The sequence below is a fragment of the Plecotus auritus genome (genome assembly GCF_963455305.1).
Source record: "Plecotus auritus genome assembly, chromosome: 5".
In the NCBI taxonomy this organism is placed as follows: Eukaryota; Metazoa; Chordata; class Mammalia; order Chiroptera; family Vespertilionidae; genus Plecotus; species Plecotus auritus.
The window spans coordinates 14,414,637-14,435,971 of record NC_137776.1 but is presented as its reverse complement, the minus strand read 5'-3'; the positions used below and the strand labels follow the sequence as shown (position 1 = coordinate 14,435,971).

Below are 21,335 nucleotides of genomic sequence, written 5' to 3'. Positions count from 1 at the left end.
TCTAGCTAGACGAACCTAACATAGTTCTTGCTAAAGGCGGGACAGGGTGACCAAATATTAACGGGGTGACAGTGAAGGATGAGAATCCAATAGGATATTCCGGGTAATCAGACATGGAGGGCTGGCAGGGTGAGGGTGGGGTGTTCTGATGAAACTGACTTAGCAGAATTCTGGCTAAAACTGGATTTTACAGATCAGTCTAGAAGGTTAGGGAGCAAGCCTGGCTAAAAAGTATAATGAGGCAAAAAATCTTCAAAAGTAAGTGCCCAGGTGCGCCTGCCTTGGTGTCCATCTGCGGGTACAGTGCCAAGGCACATGCTGCAGTACCGCCTGTGGTACCACAAGGGGCAGCCAAAGCACAGTGCTACATGGGATGCTGTGTGTGGAGGTGCACCCAGGGAAAAGGGGGTTCTGGCTCAACCAAGCTAACAGGAATTTCTCTGAAGATGCCATGGGGTCATCAGATATCACCTGGGGTGGTGAAAAGTGAGGTCCTGATCGATACCCAGGGAGAATGGATATGGAGGCAGGCAGGGAGGTTCTGGTGAACCTGACTTAGCAGATGAGCCTAGGAGGTTAGGGAGAGAACCGTACCAAAAAGTGTAACGGAGCAAAGAATCTTCCTTAGGCAGGAGTGCCTCGGGAAGACCGGGACACAAGTGCCAAAGTGCATGGCCCTAAAGGGCTGAGGTAGAACTGCCCTAAGTTTCCGAGGTGTGACCACTCAGAGCTGACATTCATCTGCGGTAGAAAGCCGAGGTATATGGGAGGTACAGCACAGGGGTACACCCGCGGTACCGCTCCAGGGTTCACACAATAGGCGCCAAGGTCGGCCTGTGGTTCAGTATGGAGGTTCTGGTGAAACGGACTTAGCACGATTCTTGCTAAAACTGGCTTACAAGGAAATGCACAGATCAGCTTTAGAGGTTATGAAGTAAGCCTGACTAAAAAGTATAATGAAGCAAAGAATCTTGGTCTCAAAAGGGTGCCGCAGTAAGACCTGGAAGTAAGGGCCAAGGTACCACTGCCTTGGGGTGCATCTGTGGGTACAGTACCAAGGCACATGCTGCAGTACCACCCATGGTACCACTAGAGGCAGCCAAAGAACGATGCTCTGTCAGATGCTGTGTATGGAGGTGCACGTAGGGAAAGGAATGTTCTGGCTCAACAAACCATCAACGCGAGTCTTTCTGAAGACGCGACAGGTTGATCAAATATCCCCTGGAGGACGGTGAAAGGTGAGGGTCCTGATCTGATATTTGGGGTGATCGGATGTGGAGAGCTGGTGGGTGGACAGTTCTCATGAAACTGACTTAGAGTTCTTGCTAAAACTGGATTTTACAAGGAAGTGCCCAGATGAGCCCAGGAGAAGGTTAGGGAGCAGCCTGACTAAACAAGTACAAGGAAGCAAAGACTCTTCATCACAAAAGAGTGGCGCAGTGAGACCTGCCAGTAAGTGCTGAGCTGCAAGCCACTAAGGCGCTGACGATCAACCGCAGTTAGGAAGTGCGTCTGCGGTAGTGTTGAGTGGGTCTCAAGTACAAGGCCGAGTTCATCTGGAGTGCGGTGCTGTTCTGTGGTTCTAGGGTACACTTGGTATTGTGCCAGGGTCCACCTGTGGTTCAGTAAGGAGGTTCTGATGACATTGACCTAGCACGGTTCTTACTAAAACTGGATTTTATGCCTGGTCAGCATGGCTGAGTAGTTGAGCGTTGAGCTATGAACCAGGAGGTCACTTGTTCGATTCCCCGTGGGGGCACATGCCCAGGTTGCGGGCTTGATCCCCAGTGTGGGGAGTGCAGGAGGCAGCCGATCAATGATTCTCTCTCATCTTTGATGTTTCTCTCTCTCTCCCTCTCCCTTCCTCTCTGAAATCAATACATATATTTTAAACTGTATTTTACAAGGAATTGCACAGATGAGCCTACCAGGGGTGGGCAAACTTTTTGACTCGAGGGCCACAATGGGTTCTTAAACTGGACCGGAGGGCAGGAACAAAAGCATGGATGGAGTGTTTGTGTGAACTAATATAAATTCAAAGTAAACAATAAGTCTACACAAGTTATAATAGCAAAATAATCCTATAAAAGAACCCTCCGCTCTTTCAGCTCTGCGGGCCGGATAGAACAGCCGAACGGGCCGGATCCGGCCCGCGGGCCGTAGTTTGCCCACGGCTGGTTAGACAGTGGTCGGCAAACTGCGGCTCGCGAGCCACATGCGGCTCTTTGGCCCCTTGAGTGTGGCTCTTCCACAAAATACCACGGCCTAGGCGAGTCTATTTTGAAGAAGTGGCGTTAGAAGATGTTTAAGTTTAAAAAATTTGGCTCTCAAAAGAAATTTCAATCGTTGTGCTGTTGATATTTGGCTCTGTTGACTAATGAGTTTGCCGACCACTGGCCTAGGAGAAGGTTAGGGAGCGAGCCTGACTAAAAAGTATAAGGAAGCAAAGACTGCGTCACAAAAGAGTGCCCTGGTAGGTAAGACCTGGTTGGATCCCTCAGTTGGTTAGATAGAGCATCATTCAAATAAACCAAGGTTGAGGATTCCATCTCCTGTCAGGGCACTTAATAACCCCGATGAAAAGACTATACTTACAGGGCTCTTTTCTATAGTTTGTTAATAACCCCATGAGCACTTAATAACCCACTTTCTCCTTTCTCTCTGAGCTTTTCCGAATCAAATGACCTCTGCCAGAGGGTGGGTGAAAGCTTTGCTGGAACACTCCTTCAAGTGTACCGGACAATGGCTGTGCTAGTGGGTAGGCTCCCTCCTCAGGGGATCAGGCCTTGCTGCTGTCACAATGTGCACCCCTCCCCAGGGGTATCTAGGGCATCCCATTCACAGAGAAATACACTCTTTAAGAAAATTGAGCAAATTCATTGCCACTAGACCTGCCTGTGAGAATTGTGAAAAGATGTTCTTTACAGGAAAAAAAAAATAATAATAGAGACGTCAGAAACTCAAAGAAAGAAAGGGCATCAAAGGAAAAGTGAAGGTAAAATAAAAACTTTTATTTTTCTTATTTTTAATTGAACTAACAGTTTGTTTAAAATGTTAATCTCAACAACGTATTCAGTTATGCATGTTTGTGTATATTTATCCTATGTGTGTGTAAATGCCTGTGTATGCATATGTCTAAGTGAAATGAATGACAGTAATGATACAATGGACAAGAGGGAGCAAGTAGGATTATTTTGCTATTATAACTTGTGTAGACTTATTGTTATTGGAAAGTACACTTGGATTAGTTGTAACTGTATACTGCAAAGTTTAGGACAATCATTAAATTTAAAAAAAAATTAATAGCTTACTGAGAGAGAGACAGAGAGAGATTTGTTGTTCCACTCATTTATTCAGTCATCGTTTGGTTCTTACATGTGCCCAACTGGAAATCCAAACCAACTGAGATACCTGACCAGGGCCAAAATTTTTTTTAGATATTAAATTACATGTTAAATTTGCAAGAGTATCTGTCTTTATAGGCCTCATTGAGAATAGAAATGTGTGTCTGCATATGCTAGTAATAGACCCTAAGAACTTTATGAATGAATAAAAACCCAGTCAGAGGTATTTAAATAATCACCTGCATGAATGAAAATTTTATATAATTATTTGACATTCTTATTCTAAAGTATGCGATAATTTTAACTCTTCCCCCTTCCTTCCCAGCTTAGTAAACTAGTTTCTACTGTGAAGTTGGTAGCTGGTGGGTTTTCTTGCTTATATCTGAATGTTCTAGGAAAGGACTAATATAATCAATAAACTTTTCACCAAAAGATCTAAAAATAATTAATTAAACAATTAATTAAAATTTTAACAATAAAAAAGTATGCTTAGAATGGAAGGAAATGGCCCTGGCGGGTTTGGCTCGGTGGATGCAGCATCGGCCTGCAGACTGAAGGATCCCAGATTTAATTCCAGTCAAGGCCACATGCCCAGGTTGAAGGCTTGGTCCCCAGTGGGGGGAGTGCAGGAGGCAGCTGATCAGTAATTCTCTCTCATCATTGGTGTTTCTATCTCTCTCTCCCTCTCCCTTCCTCTCTGAAATCAATAAAAAATATTTTTAAAAAAGAATGGAAGGAAATGGAAACATATAAAAAGCTCAATTAAAACCACAAAAAGGAAAGAAAAGAGTGGAAGACAAAAATAGGAACAAATAATAGTGACATAAAATAAAAAGCAGTAATAAATATAGTAGATATTAATCCATTACATTAATAATCACTTTGAACATCAATAGTCTAAATACACCATTACAAGACAGAGATTGTCAGAGTAGATAAAAAATCAAGACCCAAACGTATACTATCTATGAGAAACTCACTTTTTAAAAAATGTTTAAAGTCAATAAAAAGAGAAGTTTTTATTTTAAAGATCTAATGTTACAGGAACAGTACACAGAACTATAATCTGACTACGCTTTCCATACGATATATACCATTATATGTAGTATACCGACTGTATACAATATATTTAATGGTTTGACATGGAGTCCACAATACCTTCATTTGGGTAGGCAAAACATTCACTTTCAGGAAATTTTTAATTATGAGGAGTGGGTTGTTGTTTTTTTATATATAGTTCAATTGGCATTACTCAAAAATACAGTCTCTCTAGTGATTTAAGACTGTGAGGTTGCTATCCCACCCAAGATAAACTCACTCAGGCCGTAGCTGGTTTGGCTCAGTGAATAGAGCATTAGCCTGCACACTGAAAGGTCCTGAGTTCAATTCCAGTTAAGGGCACATGCCCAGGTTGCAGGCTCGATCCCCAATGTGGATCCTGCAAAGAGGCAACCAATCAATGATTCTCTCTCATCATTGATGTTTCTATCTCTCTCCCTCTTCCTTCCTCTCTGAAATCAATAAAAATATATTTTTTTAAAAAAGAAAAACTCACTCAGTACTGCAGTTAAAAAATAATGTACCTTGCCCTAACTGGTTTGGCTTGGCTCCGTGGATAGAGCGTCGGCCTGCGGACTGAAGAGTCCAGGTTTGATTCCGGTCAAAGGCATGTACCTTGGTTGCAGGCACATCCCCAGTAGGGGGTGTGCAGGAGGCAGCTGATCCATGTTTCTCTCTCATCGATGTTTCTAACTCTCTGTCCCTCTCCCTTCCTCTCTGTAAAAAATCAATAAAATGTATTTTAAAAATAAAAATTAAAAAAATAATGTACCTTGATCAGGAATGCTGTTTTGCTTTCTCAAAGTAACAAGTATGGAATACATAAGTACGTAAACATTTAAAACCTGTTTTATTTAAATAGATTTATGATACAAAAATATATATTCTGTGCATGTTGAATAAAACCATCCATTATCTCTGATTCCTGTAAGAGTGCAACATCAGACATTCTATATATAAATTTCTGTCAGATATGTTGGAAATATTGTTTAATTTGAATTTGCCATATATTGACATTATATTTTATTGGACTGTTTTATGAGTGTTGGTAATAACTTAATACTTAAAATCTTTCACTAAGTCTACTATAAAACACCATGGAAAATAAAGAAAATGGTTTGATTCATCATATATGAAGTAAAAATTAATGCCTATTCTTTAATATTTTTGCTGCATTTTTTTCAGATGCGCAATTTGCTCCTACGAGCCATACATTACTTGGGAAAGCGCATAATTAGCCCACTAAACAGTTAGGGTCCCTCTGAGTGCAAAGTCCAGCCTCTCCTACTCCAAAGCAGGTGCTCAAGGAAGGCCAACTGGTTGATACTATTTATACGCTTCAAGAGTCACCATCTGTAGTAATTTACTATAATAGTCTGTTAACTAACATAATCTTTAAGTCACTTCTTGTTTGTTTAGGGGTGTCTTGGGCATAATTCCCCCCGAAGAGCATGAATAACCAACATAAATAGTTACACTGTGGCTCTGAAACCAATGTTTCAGGATGTTCAGAACAGAAACTTGAATCCCCTCGCTGATTCTACAGGGATTAACCCATAGAGCCAGCAGTCTGAGCTCAATGTTGCTTCTTTTGCTTGCTGTTAACAATGCAATTATAATGAACAGGCCTAGATTTCAGAAAAGGGAAAACTACTTTTTGATCTCATATTAACATCACCTGTAAAACTGCAGTGTCTCCAGGGTCTATTTGGTATATGGCTTTGCAGTAATATCCTTCTGGGCATCTTCATACAATGCGAACTCTGTCACATTCTCATATTTGTTAGGATATCTGTAAGACATCATCAAGTAGAAAATTTTCACCTCACTTTCCAACAATTTCTAGAACCACTTAGTTTCAACATAACTCCTCGAAATAGCAAATATGGATCACTTCTCAAGCAGTGTATGGCTGGTTAGACTAGCTGAACCCCTGTGCTGAGGCCATGTTTCCACAACTTAATTTTTTAAAACTCAAATTATCAAGAGGTCCTCTTTATTTTAATAGTTGGCAAATTTTTATAAGTGGTATGTGATGCATGGAACTTTGAAAAATAAAAAAATAAAATTTTTCTTTTTTTTTTCCAATTTACTGAGCAGCCACCGTAAGGTATTGGCGATGGAGCCCATGCTACTTGGCTGCTGTTTTTCAAAGGGAGCGGTAGACGGTTTACTAAGAGGAATATGGCTGGAAGATTTTGGTTGCAACACATTCAAAAGTAATTCACCTCGTTCCAGCTTTAAAAGTGTCACACTTTGGGCTTCAGTTCAGACCTGGTGCTGTCAGAAGCAAAGATGTAGTTGATGGATCCACAAGACAGATCCCATACCTGAGACTGGGTCCAATTAAATTTTCAACTGCCAGCTAGTCCTCTTGGGAAAGGTCTATAGCAAAAACAGCCCTATCATCCGTACAGTTCACAGAAGGATGAGCAATGCTGTAGGAATCTGAAACGATGCTAGTGATAAGCGGGAACTGTCTGACTTTTGATACTTGAGGTCAAACAGAGTTCCTGCAGTATCTGGTATTTCCTCACAAAGTCCAGCAGATCCAGGAACCTGCCCCGCCCACCCTCCCCACCCCACCCCCCGCCTCAGAGGAGTAGAGAAACGTCCCATGCTCCATCTGTTGGGAAGCGGATCCAGAAGTATTTGTGTTTCTTTTGCGGTGTTTAGAATCTCTGGAAAATGCAATGCCAACTTCAGAACTGCTCCTCCCCCCCCCCACTTTTTTTTCTAAAAGAACTTCCAAGAAATCTTTGCTTGCCCAGCTGTAGGGTCTCCACTGAGGGCAAGGCCAAAAACTGTATCTTCAGTAGAAAGGAAGAATGCTTCAGAAAGTTACTAGTCTCCTTAGCCACTGAAGGGCCACCTCTTCTGTCAATGATATCAAATACCTGACATCAATGTCTAAGTTTTCTTCTTTAGACTGTTCATACTCTCAAGTACAGATTCCACCTAAGTCCTTTCAGTCATTCCTGTAGCATTTTCAGGTCTGGGTGTACCCCTTAGTTCCAGGTACTTGACACCATCAACTGCAAATTCGTTAATGACATCTTTTGTGACCATTAGAATATCTTCGGGGCTGGTAGTAAGCTGATAAATAATCTGAAACACCTGGAAACATTCTTCTAAAGTTCTTTTCTGGCACATATTCATATTTGTTGGAATTTCTGTAAGCTATTATCAAGTAGAATACTTTCACCTCACTTTCCTACAACTATCAAGGATCACTTAATTTCAATTTGACTCCTCAAAATAGCAAATGTGAATCACCTCTCAAGCAGTATGTGGCTGCTTAGACTAGCTTGAACCCCTGTACGGAGGCCATGTTTCCACACTTAATTTTTTTAAATCAAATTATTATTTATTTTAATAGTAAGATTTTATAAGTGGTATGTGATACATGGAACTTTAAGAAATTTAATTTTTTTAAAATTTAAGACATATTTACTGAGCAGCCACCATGAGTAAGTTATTGGTGATGAAGCCCATGCTACTTGGCGGCTATTCTTCAAAGGGAGTTGTGGATGGTTTACTAAGAGGAATATGACTATCAATCATAGTCATCAGATCATGAATGTTAAGGCCTGGTTTCTTAGCTATTAATACCTTCATGGTATTAGAACTAATGGATCCATTGAAGTGGGCATGAAGTTCCACTTAGAGACAGCTGTCACTTTTGAGTATCTTCAGGAGATAGGCCCTGCAGAGTCAGGAGCTTCAGTAGAGGTCAGTGCAGAGCACCAGTGACAGCAGAACCTTCAGCAAGAGTTCCCTGGCCTCCCTCAGGTACATGCACGACAACTCTGATGTGTTGCTAATTCTGGGGCCAAAATTTATTTCTTACACTTGACCCATTTAAAGCCACAGAGTGTATGTGTGCATAATTATTTGCATAACAAATTTTCAGTGTTCTCAAAATTATTTGCAATTAGACAAAACCCTTGGGCCCAAGTCAGTATCTGTTTTAGCAGTAGATGGAGAAATGGGAAAGCTATGTGCTATATTTATTTTCAAGTTAGCATTCTTTTTTTTTAATATATATATATTTAATATATTTCTTTATTGGTTTCAGAGAGGAAGGGAGGAGAGAGAGATAAAAACATCAATGATGAGAGAATCATTGATTGGCTGCCTCCTGCAAGCCCCCCACTGGGGATTGAGCCAGCAACCTAGGCATACAAACCAGGCATGTGCCCTTGGCCGGAATCGAACCTGGGACCCTTCAGTCCACAGACTGGCATTTTATCCACTGAGCCAAGCTGGCTAGGGCTCAAGTTAGCATTCTTAACAGCAGGTCAGTGTCTGCAGTTTTTAGTGATCATATTTTTTGTTACTTTAAACTATCTTTTGTTATTAAAAATACATTTCCTGTATTTGCACCTGAATAACATTGTATTGTATTTTATGAAGAATAATAGTACTTACCTTCATTTAGACTTTCTATTTACCTTGCACTAATGTAAATGGCTTCTTCTCTACCCCAGTAACTTACTTAGGGATGCACATAGAATAGCATATTGGCAAATTTTGCTATTTTGCTATACAATAATTTTTGAGAAAATTTTTGTGTACTTATCCTATAATGGAACACATAACTTAAGTATTCTTTCCTATCTCCTGCCAGTTTGTCAATTTGAATAGTCAGCCCAAGAGAAAATGAAAAACATCAGACTCAGTGTCTTAAGCAAAGGTTTCGTTCGGTTTCTGTACTAGCATTTGAAACAGATCTGCTAGAGACCACTTACTTAACAAATGGATGACACTTAGCCATCAGATTTTTAAAAAATCAAATTCTAACATATTAAAAAAATAATACTTTTGACAGAAATAAACTTTGCTTACCAAAAATTTTTACATGTAACCTGCATAGTTTTACTGGACCAAGAACTGTCCTCCCCATTTACAAAAATCAAAGGGAAACTTGATGGACAAGTAATAGTGCTTCAACTCCAGCCTCCTATAAGTGCACCATGTGTGGTCCCATGAGTTTTTATAACTCATGTCAGGATCTAGGGTCTCTGCTTACAGTACACTCTAGTCACCACTATTATCAGACTAAAGCAAAGCAAATTAAGTGCAGTTTTCACCGACAGGTTGAAAAAATCATCAATGTCAAGGTCAATGTTACTGATCATGAAGACATGGAAAGATCTTGTCAGGATGGCAGATGACTTAGTCTCCCTAGTTTTGACTGTTTCTACTGCATCTTCTTGTTCCATAGACAATGAGATCACCAGTTAACTATAAAAGGATATAACTCAAGAACAGTCAGATGGAATTGTTGCATAGAGCTAGGTATGGGAGAAGGGTAGTAAGGAGCTTCCGTGCCTTCTCTAGGTGCACCACAATCCCCAAATCCCCAGGTGTTCACCAACCCAGAAGCTCAAGAAACTCACTTTAAATATAAAGACAGGTATAGATTACGAGTGACTGGATGGAAAGGCTTCCAAATTGGAATGGAAGAAGTAAAACTGTTACTATTTGCAGATAACATGATGTTACATATAGAAAACCCTAAAAACTCTACCCAAAAAAATGTTACAATTAATACATGAATTCAGTAAAGATTCAGGATACAAAATCAATATACAGAAGTCTGTTGTATTTCTATAACCTAAAAATAAAATATCTGAAAGGGAAATTAAGAAAACAATTCCATGTACAATTGCACCAAAAAGAATAGAATACCTAGGGAAAATTTTAACAAAGGAAGTGAAAAACCTGTACACTTACAACTCTAAGATATTGGTGAAAAAAATAAAGAAGACACAAATAAATGAAAGTATGTACCATGGTCATGAATTGAAAGAATTAATATTAACTACCAAAACAATTTACACATTCAATTCCTATCAAAATTCCAATGGTTTGGGTTTTTTCCCTTAGAAATAGAGCAAATAATCCTAAAATTTGTATGGAACCACAAGAAAAGCTGGAGGCATCACATTCTCTGATTTCAAACTATATCACAAAGCTATAGTAATCAAGCCAGTATGATAATGGCATACAAATAGATACATATCAATGGAGCAGAATAGAGAACCCAGAAATTAATCCATGCTTATATGGTCAATTAATTTACAAGAAAAGAGCCAAGAATATACAATAGGAAAAGGATAGCCTTTTCAGTAAATGGTGTTGGAAGAACTGTATAGACACATGCAAAAGAATGAAACTAAACTACTATCATGCAACATACATGAAATTAGCTCAAAATGGATTAATGGCTTGAATAAGACATGAAACTCCTAGAAGAAAATATATGTGGTAAGCTTTTTGACATTGGTCTTGACAGGGATATTTTTAGATTTGACACCAAAAACAAAGGCAAAATTAAACAAGTGGGACTACAGCAAACCAAAAAATTTCAGCACAGCAAAGGAAAACCGTTATCATAATGAAAAGGCATTTTGATAATGGGAGAAAATATTTGCAAATCATATATCTAATAAGGAGTTAGTATCCAAAATACATAAATAACTTAACTCAATAGCAAAACAAACAATCCAACTTAAAAATGGGCAGAGCACTAAATAGACATTTTTCCCAAGAAGACATACAAATGACCAACAGATACATGAAAAGATGCTTGACATCACTAATCATCAAGGGAAGGCAAATCAAAACCACAATAAAAAATCATTTCACACCTGTTAGAAAGGTTATTACTAAAAAGACCAGAAATAGCAAGCAGTGGTGAGAATGTGGAGAAAAAGGAGTCCTTGTGCACTGTTGGTAGAAATGCAAATTGGTGCTGCCACTATGGAAAACAGTATAAGGGTTCCTCAAAAAATTAAAAATAGAGCTGCTGTGTGATCGAGCAATTCCACTTCTAGGTATTTATCCAGAGAAAACAAAAGCACTAACTTAAAAAAAGATATGCAACCCCATGTTCACTGCAGCATTATTTACAATAGCCAAGATATGGAAACAGCCTATGAGCCTACCAACAGATGAATAGATAAAATGTGGTGTATATATACACAATGGAATACTATTCAGTCAAAAAAAGAAGTGGAATCTTGCCATTTGTGGCGACATGATGGATCTAGAGAGAATCATGCTCAGTGAAATGAGTCAGATAGAGAAATACTATCTGATCTCTCTTATATGTGGAATCTTTAAAAAAACATACACACACACAAACTCAGAGATACAGAGAATCAATTAGTGGTTGCCAGAGGAGGGAGAGGGCAAAATGGGTGAAAGGAGACAAAAGGTACAAACTTCCAGTTACGAAATAAATAAGTCATGAAGATGTGATGTACAGCATGACAACTATGGTTAATAATACTGTGTTGCATACTTGAAAATTGCTAAGAGAGTTGATCTTAAAAGTTCTCATCATGAGGAACCAAATTCTGTTACTACGTATGGTGATGGATGATAATGAGACTTATTGTGGTGATCATTCTATAATATATACAAATATGGAATCATGTTGTACACCTAAAACTAATATAATGTGTGTCAATTATACCTCAATATAAAGATAAAACAAAATAAAGAGTGAATAGATGACGAAAATATACCAGCTAACACTAATCAAAAGAAAACAAGTATAACTATATTTATTTTAGACAGGGCAGACTTCAAAGCAAGAAAATGTATCAGAGATAAAGAATGGCATTAGGGGTCAATTCTCCAAGAAGACATAACAACCCTTAACATGTATGCACATAATAACAGACTGTCAAACTATGTGAAGCAAAAACTAATAGAACTGCAAAGAGAAACAGATGAATCCACTATCATAAGTGTAGACTTCAACACCCCTCTATCACAAATGGACAGATCCAGCAGGCAGAAAATCAATAGAGACATAATTGAACTCAACAACACCATCTATCAACTGGATATAACTGACATCGATAGACTGCTTCATCCAACCACAGCAGCATACACATTCTCCTCAAGCTCACATGGTGTTCTGACCAAGAGAGAACACATTCTGGGCTGTAAAACACACCTTCACAAATTTTTAAAAATAGAAATCATTTGATGTCTGCTCTCAGATCACAGTGGAATTAAACTAGAAATCAATAACAGAAAGATAGCTGAAAAATTACAGTTATACACTTATAGCCTTCCTGTGCTACCCAGAGAGGTGTCCATGTGGCGTTGTTCTGTGTTCCTATCATAATATAAAGGGGAACTTCCACAATGTTTGGAGCCTTTGATGTCCTACAGATGAAGGAGGAGGAGATCCTCCAATTCCTTGCAGCAGGAACCCACTTAGGTGGCACCAACCTGGACTTCCAAATGGAACATGCATCTACAGAAGGAAAAGTGACGGCATCTTCACCATAAATCTGAAGAGACCCTGAGAGAAGCTTCTTCTGACAGTTCATGCCGTTGAAATACTGTCTGGTGTCAGTGTCATCTCCTTCAGGAATAATGGTCAACAGGCTGTGCTGAAGTTTGCTGCTGCCTTTGGAGCCACTTCTTTTGCTGCCACTTTGCTACTGGAATCTTTGCTGACCAGGTCTAGACAGCCTTCTGGAAGCCACAGCTGCTGGTGGTTATTGATCCCAGGACTGAAGACCAGACTTTCACTGAGTTGTCTTATGTTACTCACCTACCAGTGCCCGGTGTACCACAGACCCTCCTCTACCCTGTGTGGACATTGTCATCAAGTACAACAACAAAGGAGCTCACTCAGTGACTCTAATGGGACAGACGCTGGGTTCCAGAAAGTTCTGTGCATGCTTGGCACCATCTCTCTGCAGGAGGTCATGCTGGATCTCTATTTCCACAGAGATCCTGTAGAGACTAAAAAGGAAGAACAGGCCACTGCTAAAAAAAAAAATAAAAAATAAATAAATAAAAAGGCCATGGCCAAAGAGAAATTTCAAGGTGAATGGACTGCTCCAGCTCCCAAGTTCACGGCTGCTCAGCCCAAGGTTGCAGACTGGTCTGGAAGCTCAGGTGCCCTCTGTGCCTGTTCAGCAGTTTCCCACTGAAGACTGGAGCTCAGCCTCCACAGAAGACCGGCCTGCAGCCCCCACCGCTCAGGCTACTGAATGGGAGGGAACAACCACTGAGTGGTCTGAAGCTATTCTTCCATGGACTCTTAAACAGAAAATGGAAATAGGGTTGATGGGAAATAAATACTATCTGATATCTCTTATATGTGGAGGGAAGGAAGGAAGGAAGGAAGGAAGGAAGGAAGGAAGGAGAGAAAGGAGAGAGAGAGGGAGAGAGAAAAAGAAAGAGAGAGAGAGAACCACACTACTAAGTAACACATGAGTCAAAGAAGAAATCTCAAGAGAAATTTAAAAATATTTTGAACTAAGTGAGAAGGAAAACACAACTTACCAAAATGTGAGGAATGCAGTAAGAGCAATTTTTAGAGGGAAATTTATACTATTGAATGCATATATTAGAAAAAGAGAAAGATCTGAAATCAGCAATCTGAGTTTCCACCTTAGGAAACTAGAAAAAAGTGCAAACTAAATTCAAAGTAAGCAGAAAAAAGAAATAATAAGAATTAGAGTAACAACAACAAAAAAATCAATAAAATTGTAAACAGATAATCAATAGAGTTGGAGTTCAAATCCACGTGTAAATGACTTTGAAACTGCCCTACTTTGTGTATCTCAATTAAGGAGGTCAAGTTTAGGACTTGTGGTTGTCGTCAATTTTGAAGGCTAGATGCTTTACTAACACAGCAGAAACTACCTTCTGAGACTCATCAGTGCACTTCTGGCCTGATTCATACATGCCTGTGCACATCTGGAAAACCATGGGGCAGTTCTTGCCAAAAAATGTAAGCATGAGTCAATGAAGAGCCTCCTGGGAGAAAATTGATCCTAATGGAGAAAGAAGCAGAGATGAGGAGCTTTGTCCTATTCAACACAGTACTGGAAGTCCTAGCCAGAGCAATTAGGCAAAAAGAAAGGAAGACATATAATTGACTCTGTTTGCAGAGGACATGTATGATCTTATATGTAAAAAACCCTAAAGATACCACCAAAATGCTAATTTGTTTACAAATTAAGTAAACCTGCAGGGTACAGTTTTATTTCTGAATGAAAAATAAAGAAAACAATTCTATTACACTAGAATAAAAAAATAATAATAAAACACAAATAAATTTAACCAAGGAGGTAAAAGGTTTGTACACTGAAAATAGTGAGATATTAATGAAAGAAATTGAAGAATCCCGTGTTCATGGATGAGAAGTAATATTGTTAAAATGCACATAACACCTGCAGTCATTTATAGATTCAATGCAATTCCTACCAAAATTCCAATGTCATTTTTCAAAGAATATAAAAAAATACTAAAATTTGTATGGAACCACAAAAACAAACAAACAAACAAAAAACAGGAATAGCCAAAACAATATTGAGAAAGAAAAACAAAGCTGGAGGCACCATACTTCCTGATTTCAAACTATACCGCAAAGCTTTAGTAGCCAAAATGTTACAGGACAGGAAAGGGGCTCATCTCCCCCAGTTGCTTGTGGAAGTGGGATTCTTGGGATACTGCTGGAATAAGAATTTCCCGAGGCGCTAATGGGAGTAAGAGATATAATAGAAAGCCTTATTTCTGTAGAATAACCCCCCATGGATTTCCAAAGTCCCATACTTAGTCATAGAAGAAGTGTAACTGGGGTTGCAGCAGAGCTAAAATCAGAGCCAGTGTCCAGAATTTCCTTTCCATGTTGGAGCCGAGTCCAGTCCATCATCAGGCCAGCCTAGCTTGTGTCTTCCACAGTCCATTAGGACACAGCGTGTGGGGTGTGCACGGTTACAGGCCATCGGATGAATGTAAGAGAGCCAAGCACAAACCACAAGCCAAGAGAGCAGCAAGAGTCTGAAGAGAGCCCTGAAGTAAACCTAGACAGGGATCGTTGACTAACATTTGACAAGGAAGCCAGGAATACCGAATGGGGAAAGACAGTCTTTTCAGTAAGTGGTGCTGGGAAACCTGGACGTTCACATGCAAAAGAATAAAATTGCACTATCTTAACACCATTTGTAAAAATTCACTCAAAATGGGTTAAAGACTTGAATGTAAGACCTGAAACCAAAACTCCTGGAGGAAAACAGGGGAAAGTTCTTTGACATTGGACTTGGCAACAATTTTTTGGATATGATAATAAAAGCACAAGCAACAATTTAAAGAAAAATGAGCAAGTGGGACTATATCAAACTGAAAGCTTCTGCACAGCAAAGAAGCAATCAACAGGATGAAAAGGCAACCCATCGAATAGGAGAAAATATTTGCAAAGTATATATTAGATAATGGATTTATATCCAAAATATATAAGGAACTTATGCAACTGAAGTGCAAAAACCCCCAAATAACCCAATTTAAAAATGGACAGAGGTTCCAAATAGTCGTTTTTCCAAAGAAGACACAAATGGCCAACAAATACATGAAAAATGTCCGATGTCACTAATCATCAGGGAAAGCAAATCAAAACCACACTGAGGTACACCTCATTCCCATGAGAAGAGCTGTTATAAAAAAGGTAAGATATAAGTATGCTTTTGCTGCAGTCAATAAATTCTCACTTGCTTTTCTAAAAAAAAAAAATAGAGAAGACATAAGTGTCGGTGAAGATGTAGAGAGAAGGGAAGTGTACTAGGAGTGCACTGTCGGTAAGAATGTAAATTAATACAACCACTACTGAAAACAGTATAGAGGTTCCTCAAAAAATGCAAAATAGAGCTACTGTATGATCCAGTAATCCCACTTCTGGATATAAATATGAAGACACTGAAATCATTCTCTTGAAGAGTTATCCCTACCTGCATGTTCACTGCAGCATTATTCACAACAGCCAAAACATGTGTGGACACAAAAGGAGCCACATACTAAACCTGGCAAGCTCAGGGGAGGCCTGCGAGGCAGCCTTACAACCTCAGAGACCTAAAATTACCACAAAGGATGGTCTGAAATCAAAACTTTTTAACTAAAAGCAGCTGACAGTTGGTAGTCGTGTCCTACGCCAGAAATCTTCCCTGACAAAGGTCAATTTTCACCTTAACTAAGCCTGTTTGTTCTTTCTGCATCTACAATAACATACCTTTGGAATGTCAAAGTAAATTTCTTTTTCCGGACCCTTCAAAGTCCAGGCACCACTCTGCAGAGGCCACAAGTCCCCTCATTGTTATTGAGTTAATGGTTGACCATATCTTATACTCACCTATGTAAAAGAAATATGTGTCTATCGTTTCACTTTTTATCCAATCCTAAAGGTTCCCTCTCCCTTGCTTTCTCCCACCTCCCTAATCTATCGCCAATGGATTTCATGTAACCCACTTATGTCTTCTCTTTTAATTGTAATGTATAAAATAAGGTGCAAAACTTCCTTTCTTTGGAGCATTATCTCAATCCATTGAGTTTTTGCTTCCTGGATAAAGAAAATGTGGAAAACAATTCAGCCATAAATCCTGCCATTTGTAACAGCATGGATGGACCTTGAGGGCATTATTCTAAGTGAAATAAGTCAGACAGAGAACAAATACTGTATGATCTCACTTCTATGTAGAATATATATTTTAAAGCCAATCCCATAGAAACGGAAAGTAGAATAATGGTTGCCTGGACCCAGAGGGTCCTCACTGCCTCTTTTACATACAGATGCTGGTTGAAGAGACAGGAAAAGGAAGACTGGAATGTTAAAGACACAGCTCCTCTGTGTCGCTAGCCTGTGTATTGAAAAGTAGATGGTCCATTGTTTCGGCAGAGATATTAATGAGATGTCAGCTATAAGAAGAAAGGCCTGAAGAATGAAGAGAGGGTAGAGAATTTAAATTGGTGGCAAGGCAGGGAATAGAGACTGGTCTTGGTTTAGATTTTCCCAAAAAGCAGCCCCTGAGGAGGGGTGTGGGTGCAAGCAGGCTGTTTGGAAGGTGTTACCCGGAAGGAAGCTAACGTATAGGGGTGAATAAAGTGAGTCGCAGGGAAGAGACGAAGCCTGGGCAAGATATGTTAGTGAGGGGATTACAGGTGGACCCCGTGGGGAACATGCCCCAGTGTTTCACTGCAGGATTGGAAAGCTGGGGTGTTTATCTCTCTGCCTAAGTCTCATCAGTTGAGGGTGGCAGTGGTGCATTAGCCCTGGGCCTGAGGAGGCTCCCCGCTGCCTGACAAAGCCATTAGGCAGTGACCATGTGAGGCCTCTGGGTGAGGAGTGTCAGCGTGCTTGATTGCTAGCCACCCAAGTGGCAGGCGGCCTCAGAGTGGGCAGGTTGTTCTGCAGTGAGGTAGGAAAAAGCTCTCTTGGTGGGGGGGGAGGTTAAGCAATATGTTGATGTGATATAACTTCTGGGCTCTAATCATTTAGTCAAATCTGCCACATATATAAACACCTTACATAAAGGCATCTTTGGAAAAAGACCAGAGAAAGAATCATGAGAAAGTTTCTGAGTTCCAAATCTGGGTCCATGCAGAAGGGAGTGCAGGGGTGCAGGGGGGGGGGGCAGAGTGCAAGGGGAGCAGGAGCCAGAGGTGACCATGGGAACAGCCCACAGGACATGGGAAGAGCAGGGTGCTCTCTGATGAGGCTTCAGAGGAAGGTCTGGTCCTTTTCAGGTTATACGTGGAATAGCCCTTTCCATTTTCACTTGTTTATTACAGCTCCTTTTCCTTCTTCCAGGACTCAGCCAGGCAGCAGGCAATCTGAGTGACAGACAGCCACCATGCTGTCCCCAGCATCCCCCGCCCCCCACTACTTAACCCTCTCACTGTCTTTGAATCAAATCAAAGGAAGTGGATTTCAACTTTTTCTTCCCGTAAGATGATTTCTTTTCCATGAGGCTCCTTATGCAAAAAAGACCAATCCCTTGTCACACGTCAGCCATCCAGATCTTGCTACAGCAAGTCTGAATCCTGGATGAACCCAACTGAGGCTGTTGAGGAGGGAAGCCAGCTACATTAGCCAACCTGCCTGAAGGGTAAATGGGTTCAGGCTTCACAGCAGCTAGCCAGTGCAGCCTCGCTGAAACAAACCGCTCTATCAGCAGTTTCATCAGCACTCTTAGGGACAGACCCTGCAGTGAGCCAGAAAGAGCTGTTTTTCTATCCACTGGAAAATATTTCTAAGACAAAGCCTGGTCCTCTGAAGCATTAGCTAGGATTTGATGCCTTAGGCAAATTAATCACATTCCTGCTCAGTGGGGCTCCACAGACAAAAAAAAAAGAGAGTTGCTAAGTTACCACTGCAGTGCCTCAATGATGGTTTCAAGACTAAGGCAGGTAACAAATTCCAGAAATTGCCTGAAGATGCGGAAGCAGTTCCTAATATTCCATCATGCTGGGTTCTCAGAGTTTTCAGGCCTGGATTTGGTCAGATTTTCCAACCATTTTATTTTATTTAATCATGTTGTTTGAATGCTTACCACGTTCTCTGCAGACTTCCTAAAGGTTAGAGTGTCTCACCCTGCAATTGCTTCTATTCCTGTGAAAAGATACACAAAAAGCCTTCTCTGAGCCCAGCTGGCTTGGCTCAGTGGTTGAACATCGAACCTATGAACCAAGAGGTCACCAGTTCGATTCCTGGTCAGGACACATGCCTGGGTTGTGGGCTTGGCCCTCTGTGGGGAGTGTGCAGGAGGCAGCCAATCAATGATTCTCTACTCATTGATGTTTCTATCTCTCCCTCTCCCTTCCTCTCTGAAATCAATAAAAATGTATTTTTTTTTTAAAAAAAAAAAGCTTTCTCTGAAAACACATAAGAACAGAGGTGCAGGTACTGAACAAATGCAGCTATTCCTGGAGTTAGCAAACAAAAGTCAACAATTCCTTTCAACCCTTCCTGCCACAAGAGACGCAGAACTGTGGGACACAGAGATAGAGAAGTCACACTGATGACATATTTCTCCCTTAGTCACATTAGGAAGGTGTTATCATCAGTGTCTCGCTGAGTGGAAGCTACTATCAGAATCCATTACACATCTTTATATTTCATTATATTAAAAAGTATCTCTTGGCTGTCATAAAAAATCAACAAGTAACAAGGACTGGCAAGGTGGAGAAAAGGGGACACTCATGCACTATTGGTGGAATTTTAAATTGGTGCGGCCACTATGGAAAACAATGTGGAAATTCCTCAAAAAATTAAGAAGTTGTTATATGACCCAGCAATTCCACTTCTGAGTATTTATCCAAAGAAAACAAAAACACTCGTGCAAGAAGATACGTGCACCCCTATGTTTATTGCAGCATTGTTTACAATAGTCAAGATATGGACCTACGTGTCCAGCCATAGGGCCACATATTAAACCTGACAAACTCAGGGGAGGCCTGAGTGGCGGCCTTACAAACTCAGAGACCTAAAGTAACCACAAAGGATGATCTGAAATTAAAACTTCCTAACTAAAAATTAGTCATGGTGTGTAGTCATATCCTAGGCCAGTGGTCAGCAAACTGCAGCTTGCGAGCCACATGCGGCTCTCGAGCCGCGGTTTGCCGCTCTGTTGACTAATGAGTTTGCCGACCACTGTCCTAGGCTGATATCTTCCCTGACAAAAGTCAGCCTTTACCTTAACTGAGCCTGCATGTTGTCTTTTTTGCATCTATGGTAACACACCTTTGGAATGTCAGGGTAATTTTCTTTTTTCCATACCTCTCACTACACCAGAGCAGAGACCACAAAATCTCTCATTGTTATTGCAATTCTATTAATTGTTAACTGTTAATTATCCTATACCCACCTATATAAAAGAAGTATGTTTCCATATCTTTTACTTTTTATTCAATCCCAGAGATTTCTCCACTTTGCTTCCTCCCACCTCTCTAATGGATCAGCAATGGATATCATGTAATCCGCTTACACCTCTTTTGATTGTAATACATAAATTAAGGTGCAAAACTACCATTCTCTGGAGCATTTTCTCAATCTGTTGAGATTTTTGCTTCCCAGCAATTGTCATCAGTTTGGTGCAAATAAAACTCACAAAAATTCTCTACAGGTTTAAACATCTCTTACGTTGACAACACACACCCACACACACACATACACACAAATGGAATATTACTCAACAATAAAGAAGAATGAAATCTTGCCATTTGGAACAACATGGATGGATCTAGAGGATATTTTGTTAACTGAAATAAATCAGATAGAAAAAGACAAATACCATTTGATTTCACTTATGTATGGAATAAAAAACAAACCAAATGAATGAAAGCAAAACAGAAACAGACCTATACATACAGAGAACAAGCTGATAGTTGCCAAAAGAGAGGAGGTAGGGGAATGGGGGGGGGGGGGGAGATAATAAATAAATAAAAAACTTTTTAAAAAGTATCCTTAAGTCAGATGGGCTAAAGTATACTATAATAACAAACAACCCCCAAATGTCAGTGGCTTAAAACAACAAGGGTTTACTTCTTGCTTTCACTATACAGCCATTATACTATGGCTGGAGGCTTTGCTCCAAGTTTACTCACTCCAGGACCCAGGGGAAGGAGCATACACTCTCTGGATTGCCTCTCAGGCAGAGGGAAAGAGAGAACATGCTGTTATGGACTGAATTGTGAAAGAAAGTAAAAGAAAGAGGAATCTCATTTACCTCCCTACAGAATCACCACATTTATTTATTTATTTATTTATTTTTATTTTTATTGATTTCAGAGAGGAATGGAGAGGGACAGAGAGACAGAAACATCAATGATGAGAGAGAATCATTGATCGGCTGCCTCCTGCACACCTGCCACTGAGGACCGAGCCTGCAACCTGGGCATGTGGCCTTGACTGGAATTGAACCTTGGACCCTTCAGTCTGCAGGTCGATGCTCTATCCACTGAGCCAAATCAGCCAGGCCTACAGAATCACCACATTAAAAAAGAAGAAAGAAAAAAGTCAGCAAACCAACCTTTCTCAAACCCCTTTAGTTACTATTACTATTACAATTGCTATTATTATTCCTACTAGTGTTTCTCCAGCCCTTTAAAACTAAAATTTCA

At 40.1% G+C, this 21,335-nt stretch overlaps 2 pseudogenes across 2 annotated transcripts; one reads left to right on the top strand and one right to left on the bottom strand.

Moving 5' to 3' along the window:
- Positions 1–6,107: 6,107 nt before the first annotated feature.
- On the bottom strand, positions 6,108–9,628 carry LOC308249591 (N6-Methyl-AMP deaminase-like; annotated as a pseudogene). Its single transcript has 4 exons — positions 9,436–9,628; positions 7,958–8,065; positions 7,132–7,576; positions 6,108–6,195 (listed from the first exon to the last, which is right to left on the bottom strand). The product of its transcript is annotated as a N6-Methyl-AMP deaminase-like (transcript).
- A 2,944-nt stretch (positions 9,629–12,572) lies between these two features.
- Positions 12,573–14,063, top strand: LOC308249590 (small ribosomal subunit protein uS2-like; annotated as a pseudogene). Its single transcript has 2 exons — positions 12,573–13,456; positions 14,018–14,063. The product of its transcript is annotated as a small ribosomal subunit protein uS2-like (transcript).
- Positions 14,064–21,335: the final 7,272 nt, after the last annotated feature.